We start from the raw sequence: 8318 nt of genomic DNA on the forward strand, positions 1-8318 counted from the left end.
TACTATCCCGCTCTTCTTGTCAATTTCACTGCCTCACACCGAGCTTTTTCTTCTTCATTGTATTATTTTTCCAGTTATCTATTTACTTACCTATTCAGCCAAAAATATAACAATATAACAATATCCCACATCACAAAAATTAAAACAAGTCGCGTAAGGCGAAAATACAACATTTAGTCAAGTAGCTGTCGAACTCACAGAATGAAACTGAACGCAATGCAACGCAGCAAGACCGTATACTCGTAGCATCGTCAGTCCACCGCTCACGTCAAAGGCAGTGAAATTGACAAGAAGAGCGGGGTAGTAGTTGCGCTGAGAACGATAGCACGCTTTTCTGTACCTCTCTTCGTTTTAACTTTCTGAGCGTGTTTTTAATCCAAACATATTAGTGGGGCTCGTATGTTGCAGACGCACTCATAAATCATTCACATCTTGCAACAAACATCATACTTTGTGGTATTGTTCCTTATAATTATTTAAGGGATTTCAGATACAGAGCCACTTCAGAAATCGGTTTTTTTGTCTTTGATAGGGAATAAAAGGCTGCATGTACAGCAGACGAAATTCGTACCATAAGCGCTCAGCAGTAAATATTCCCAACTCAGCAAATGTAAAATTCAATGGTTTACCATGCACCAGAAGTTGTCTGCTGATAACACATGCATGACATAAATACTCTTATGGGTATTTTTGTGTTCTGGTATTTAATTTGATCGTTTTTAGAATTTTATATATCCGCAGCATGAAAATTCAAGATGGCGGCCTCCGCAACATTGCGTGTTTTGATTTGAGCGAAAACAACGTTTCTGACGGTAAGTTTTCAAGAATACGCATCCATTCACCAATGTCACATCATTTTACTGTTTAATTCTCCCCTGGGGTCTGTTATTCATCGGGTGAAGCGCTGAAATGCAGAGACTTTGTTTAATCTTGCAATAGCTCATCAGCTGGATTGTGATGCTGATAGATCTAGATCTATCTGTTGATTACAAGTAAGGAAATCATGATCGCCACGCTGGTGATTTTAAACAGATTAAACGAACTTTGAATAAAAGGCGAGGAGAAAGAGATTGTTCATGGTATGATAAATGATTAGTCCTGCCTACGTTAAGGACTTCCATAAGGTGGGGAGGGGTAGAGTCAAAAACTGAGTGAGGGTAGGCCAGATAGTAGGATCAGAGACATAGATAGAATCTCTGTATGTTTCTATGGTAGGATGACCAGCTGGAAATAAAGCACTCCACTCCCCATGTCTTTACAGTGTTGTGATCAAACTTTCAAAGACGGTAGGTAACAGACAAAAGCATACAGTGTATGCTAATCAAATGAGATAAGTGGTTTTGAAAAATGAAGAGGTACCGCTCTTTGAGTTTTACAATTTTGGTTTGTTGCTTGTTTCTCATCCTTTTGCTTATTTTAAGTTGACCGTGCATTGGTGTGAATTTTATTTTTACAGGATATATACAAGAGTTACACCACATGCCGGTTCCTGGGAACAAGCGTTCTGCATTTATTCCGGTGCCACAGAAGGGAGCCGATTTCACTAGTACTACTGTATCAAGGTTTGTTACCTAATACATCTTAACAGTAAGATTTTTTTATTTGTATTAATTGGAACATGTTTGCACATCATTTGTAAGCGACCTCTGTGAATTTGATGGGTTTAACGTACGAACCCTCACTATGGTCAACATTCTGTTAGCGACTGTTTGAAGCGAATAAATGTAGCGGTCAGAAAGATTCCAGAATCAGTTGGGTCACTGGAAACTGTGTTTGTTTGTTTTTTAACCTGAAACAGTAAGAATTATACAAATTCATGAAATACAATTTTCTTTCATTTTGGTCTGTTGTGTGAAGACTTGCTAACCCGGCTTTGACCGACTCTGAGATAGTAAACATTATTCAAATACATTCAAATAAAAATGTCACTTTTCATCTTTTGTGTGAAGGGTACCACAGGCTGATTTCCTGCACCATGGATGTAGAGGAGGCCAGACAGTCTGCTTCTCATTCCAGCTGTGTTGCGTTTTTTTCTGCTCGTGAAGTGTATCGCCACATTGCCAAAGCCATTGGCCAAGAGAAGTCACCCTGTCTGCCCATTTTGCATAGCCTTACAGGCTGTGACACTATGTCGTTCTTCAATGGTATTGGGGAATCAGAAGGCTTGGGAAGTATGGCAAGCATTTGAAGACGTCACTCAAACTTTCTTCATGTTGTCTGCTCCTCTTTGTAAGCTGAGTACCACTGACAGGGCAGCACAAGAGCTTTTTGGTGTACATTTGTAGGACAAAACCAGCAACGTACTGGGTGTAAACAGTGCTAGACGGTACCTCTTCAGTAAAAAGAGCTGCCAAATTGACCATAATCCCCTTACAAGTGAGGTGCTGCTGCAGGACATGAGATTGAGAAGAGCCATCTACCTATTAGACTTCCAAACTCTGTGGGCTGGCAGTTCAAGGCTGGAAAGTGGGAGTCATTCTGGACGAGCTTTCAAGAGGTATCCAGCGTGTGCCGAGAACTCATGAGGTGTGCCTGCAAGAAGAGCTGTACAACAAAACGCTGCAAATGCTGCTAAGAAGGACTGCAGAGCACAGCTCTCTGCAAATGTGCTTGCATGCCTGTGAAAACTGTCAGCATCTAAACTGTGCAAAAATATTATTGCACCCATTTTCATACCTCAACTCAAACTTTTATTCCTGTGTCATTTTATTCAAACTGTCTATGCCATTAAAGGCTCGCATCTTCGCTATCTGGCACATTTTTTTTTAACATCATCATTTACGCCGTCAAAATAAGGATACCCTTGACGTGACAAAGAGATGTGACAAAAACTTCGGGTACCTTTTAAAAAGCTGACGACAATTCCTGAGGCACAACTGGGTCACTGTTGTATACGAAGAGAAAGTCAACTTGATTATCCATCCAGAACAGGTTGTTTTATTTCGCCATCTTGCATATTTCTAGTGTTGTGCCATTGTACCTACTGATGTATGTGTCGATCTCACGGATGAGATGTTTATGTGTCAAATTTGAGGGATACCCAAGTCAACTAAAATTCATGTATTTTATCAATGACCAAGTGGGTTGCGTTGAAACTTTCAGGAATGTGTGTCTACACACGAGGCGTAGTTCAACCGTTTGAGTACACTTTCAAATCTTCACGAAATAATATTTTAAAAACTGCCACAGGTTTGTTGACTTACATCCCACATATTTTTGACTTCGCATGTATATATGACAGATGGTTGTTTCAAGTACTGCCAAAGTTTCTTTTGAGTATAGACACTTGCCGGAATGTGCTAGTTGTGTAAACACATGAGAACAAACAACGTTTTCGAAATACAGCGATTATGAATTTTAGTCGACTTTTGAGTTGATACATTACATTTTTATCAGTTTTATTTTGGGGGTACCCTTATTTGGGCGGCGGTCAAATAACCCATGTAAAGGCCACCTTTTATCTTAAAAGTGTTCCAGTTAGCCAAGTTGAGTGCCCTCAATAGCATACATTGAATATAACAGCACAGGAATGAATGTTTTCGTTTTGGTATGAAAATTGGTGCAATATATTTATTTTTGCACAGTTTAGGTAATCCACAAATTCTTCAACCCTGCCACCCACACCGTCCAATCATTCTCTGCACCAACAATACATGTATTGTTTTGTTTAAAAATGTGTTTGTGTTAGTTTCTATTGCAAGAGAATGTCTTGTAGCATCAAAAATGCCGAAATACCCTTTTATTGGCGGCCATTTTGAAAATTGTAAAAAAACTACTGATTTCTTAATGTTTTCACGGTGGCTCTGTATCAGGTTTTGTTAAGCAAAAGCAAATGTCCATTTACGCCAAATTTGCTGTTAATGACATGAAGTGAAATATGCCTAACATACCCAACCGTTTACACTGGCGGCCATTTTGAAAAATTGTTTAAAAACTACCCATTTTTTATTTTTCGCGATGGCTCTGTATCAGGTTTTGTTAAGCACATAAAACTCTTCATATTTGCTTAATTTGGTGTTTGTTGCATGATTTGAATGATTTTGCAACATAGGAGCCCCACTATATCATATCTATATGTTTTTGGAATCAGGAACCGACAAGGAATAAGATGAAATTGTTTTTAAATTGATTTCAAAAATTTAATTAGCGCATGCGCATTGACCGCAATGAGAAGGATTGTTCAGGCAGAGTTTTCAGTTTGTGACACCGGCCTTGAATACTTTGCAGTCATACTCATATCACTACAAGTCATTGCAATGGCTTCTACTATATATGGAAAGGAGCTGAGTTTTTAAACTGGGATGACGTTTTTAAACAATTATCCGAGTACAGTGCCGCGGAACTGTTAATCGGTGTCACACCAGTTAACACTTCAGCAGCCATTTTGGAATTCGCGCATGCGCAGATCATATTTTCAGCGTGGGTTTTTTTTCCAGTTGATTTGAACGCGTATATCTATATATATATACGACTTGTGTCTGTGTGTCTGTCTGTGTCTTCGCGATGCACGGCCAAAGTTCTGGATGGATCTGCTTCAAATTTGGTGGGCTTATTCACAGAGACCCCGGACACAACCTGATCGATGAGATATTTCAACACGTGCTCTCAGCGCGCAGCGCTGAACCGATTTTGGTTCCACCTCAGCTACCCCATACCGACACATCAAAGCCGCTACACCACATCACAACGCCAAAGTTCTCGGTGGATCTTTTTCAAATTTGGACACCGTATTCAGCTACACCCCGGACACAATATCATCGATGAGATATTTCAACACGTGCTCTCACCGCACAGCGCTGAACCGATTTTGGTTTTTGTGTTCATTTCACCATTACAAGTAACTCTTCCTTATCTTCTCCAGGTTTTCAGCGTTTACCTCCCTTCCTTCGTATGGTGCACTATAGTATCTTCGGATATTCCCGGCGTTCTGTTACTATTTTTAGAAGGTCACCGCAGTGTCCAGAACGTAAATTGGACCCGTAAATTATCCTCACTGTAAAAGTGCAAAGGTCGAATCAATTTATAGCCACGCGAAAAATACACTGTCATCTATCTCTCTATATATACGGCTTCTCTGTGTTTGTGTGTGTGTGTGTGTGTGTGTGTGTCTCTCTCTCTATGTGGGCAACACCTGTGGATTGTTCAGTTCTGTTTGTGATGTGGTCTGGCGGCTTTTGTGTATTTGTATGTACTGGCCTTCCTTTGAGAAGCCATAACAGTTCAAAAGGGCTTAGAGATAAGCTCTAAATTGCTCAATCCTGTTTGAGTGGAGTTCGCCTCCAAAGGTGATTAACACGGTTACATTCGTCGACAAGGATGGGACTCGATATGGTCAGGAATGGCATTATGGCCACTGAATCATTTTCGTGCTGTTCCCATTCCACGAATCTGGGAGGGACCTAAGCTTGGCGGGTCCATTGTTCGGACCCGGCAAAGCCGGCGTACGGCTCTAAGTATTTCATCCCGGCGAAGCCGGCTACCCGGCGAAGCGGGTATTCCTCTAGTATATATATATATATTCAGTCTGCATAAAGTGCAATTTTGTAGTCTTGCAGCCCTGAAGTTGCTTTTGCGTGTCCAAAGAAAGACTGTAAAATGTTGCTGATAATCATGCATACATATATACAAAAATAAAGCGCATCAACAATCTGCGCTGGTGAGAGCAATAGCCGCGCTCTGGGAATCGCTGCGCTGCACAACGTGCCGCGCTCTGTGAATTGCCGCGCTGCACAGCGCGCTGCGCTCTGTGAATCGCTTGCCTAAATTTAAATATTTTATTAAAAAAATACCGCATGGTTTTGCTTGACCAAATCATTTATCAGCTAACAATATGCTTTTATTTCAGTTGGACCTGACTTGAGCATGGTTCCGTTGTCTCCGCAACAACAGCTTGGTTGCTCAAGAATTGCAGGCATGTCCAGTTTGCAGCATGTGCAGGCTGACCCCGTTGAGTGTGAAGATCTGATGGCTGATCTAGACACAACATAAGCTGCTTGACACTATTCCAAGGTAAGCAAGAAGCTTTGAAAATAGTTACTTTAAGTGTTACTTAGTAAGTGTACATTTTTGTGGGTGAACCATCAGTAACCGTCCCCCCCCCTCGACACCCCCACCCACACATACAAACACGCACATAAACTTGGGTTTGTACTACAACTATTAGTATTAACTACTCTTCATAAATGAGTTATGTAATTCATCAGAGGTTTGAAGTCATTATGGTTTTGCAAATTAGTAAGAGACTATGTGGGTGCATGGATTCAGTAATGCGCAATTAATACATGCAATACTCCTGCTGGTGGGTTCACTACAAACAGGTACTACATTAGAACTGATCTATGTTATTTGTTAATGAGGATGATTAATCGTAATCTCACTGTCAAACTGTCATGATACTATAATTGCCATTGACAGTGCTAGATCACTTCATAAAGTTATTTTAGTAAGTAATCATATGATATGGATAATTTTGATATAGTGATTTACTGACGGTGACAATGACATGTTATCTTCATACTATTCCAGGTACAAGATGCTAAACGTGCAGATATCAAGGGCTTGGGATTTCGGCTCCTGGAGATGCTACTTTTGTGAGTACCGGTACATGTATACTGGGTGTTTTCTCAGGATTTGTCCGCTGTCAGTGTGAGATTTATATTGTGGTACAGTGGAACCCCCCTGTTAAGACCCCCCAATTTAAGACTCCCTCCTTTTAAAGACCTTGTTTTCTCAGACTTTCTGTTCATAACCTCTGTAAAATTACCCCCCTTTTAAGACTCCCTCCTTTTTAAGACTGAATTTTCTCAGATTATTGGAGGTCTTTAAAGGGGTGTTCCACTGTATAACCTGTTTTTCTAGTTTCATGGTTTAGCCACGACTCACTTTGAATGAGGGTCATCTGCCAGGCATTTAGCTGATTATCTGATAGTGATAAGTGATATTTATTAATTTGCTATTTATAAATTACAGTTGCAGTAAACTAACACTGTCGCACAAAGTATGTGACTTTAAAAAAAAAAGATTTGTTTGAAATCATGCTCCCATGGGGTCGCCTTCACGCGGCGGGAGCGTTTAAACAGAGCTACCCCACCCCTTTACTTCTCTTCTTTTGTCTTATTTCTGCCTTACCAGTCCTTTCACCTATATTTCCTTCCAAGAAAACTCTCCCTACTATTCCCTGCAGTTTTCCAATTCTTTTCTTGTTGTCTTATTTCTACCTGACTGGATCCATCACCTTTATTTCACTTACCAAAAGTCTTCTTTTCCACATCCTTATTTCTCTGCACCCCGCATGTCGTGGGAGGCGACTGGCGGATTCTGTTTCTCCTTTTGCCCTTGTTAAGTGGTTCTTGTATAGAGTGTAGTCGGTGTTTGTAGGGATTTTGGTCGGGCGGTGTGTGGGAGGTGTTTGGTCCTTTGTGCTGGAAACTTGCATTCTCCCAGTAGGGTCATATATTGTACTACGTTGCAAGCCCCTGGAGCAATTTTTTGATTAGTGCTTTTGTGAACAAGAAACACTTAACAAGTGGCTCTATCCCATCTCCCCCCTTTCCCCTATCCCATCTCCCCCCCTTTCCCTCGTGGCGATATAACCTTCGTGGTTGAAAACGACGTTAAACACCAAATAAAGAAAGAATGAAGCTAACCGTCTAAGCAGGATGCGGATATGTGCCGAATGAGAACAGATGCAATGTGCATAGTGACTGTGTGTACGGATATATATCCATACCTGGTCAGATAGAGCGATATGAGTGGGTACGGATATATCCGTACCTGGGAGGCAAGGAGTTAAGACCACATCTGAACTGAGGATTTAGTCTCTCCATAATCAAACGCTGAAGAAGATTTCAGAATGAACTTTGTTAGATAAATTATCAATCAATCAATCAATATGAGGCTTATAGTTATATCACGCGTATTCCGTGGGTACAGTTCTAAGCGCAGGGATTTTTTTTTATTTGATTTTTTATGCAATTTATATCGCGCACATATTCAAGGCGCAGGGATTTATTTATGCCGTGTGAGATGGAATTTTTTACACAATACATCATGACGCATTCACATCGGCCAGCAGATCGCAGCCATTTCGGCGCATATCCTACTTTTCACGGCCTATTATTCCAAGTCACACGGGTATTTGGTGGACATTTTTAGCTATGCATATACAATTTTGCCAGGAAAGACCCTTTTGTCAATCGTGGGATCTTTAACGTGCACCCCCAATGTAGTGTACACGAAGGGACCTCGGTTTTTCGTCTCATCCGAAAGACAAGCACTTGAACCCACCACCTAGGTTAGGAAAGGGGGGAGAAAATAGC

At 40.8% G+C, this 8318-nt stretch overlaps 1 long non-coding RNA gene across 1 annotated transcript; it reads left to right on the plus strand.

Annotated features, from left to right (window-relative positions):
- Nucleotides 1-271: 271 nt before the first annotated feature.
- LOC138973357 (uncharacterized) lies at nucleotides 272-4066 on the plus strand. The gene is made up of 3 exons (XR_011457984.1): nucleotides 272-812; nucleotides 1457-1562; nucleotides 1950-4066. It is a non-coding gene; the product is annotated as an uncharacterized lncRNA (long non-coding RNA).
- The last annotated feature ends 4252 nt before the right edge of the window (nucleotides 4067-8318 follow it).

The sequence above is a fragment of the Littorina saxatilis genome, linkage group LG8 (genome assembly GCF_037325665.1).
Source record: "Littorina saxatilis isolate snail1 linkage group LG8, US_GU_Lsax_2.0, whole genome shotgun sequence".
NCBI classification, from domain to species: Eukaryota; Metazoa; Mollusca; class Gastropoda; order Littorinimorpha; family Littorinidae; genus Littorina; species Littorina saxatilis.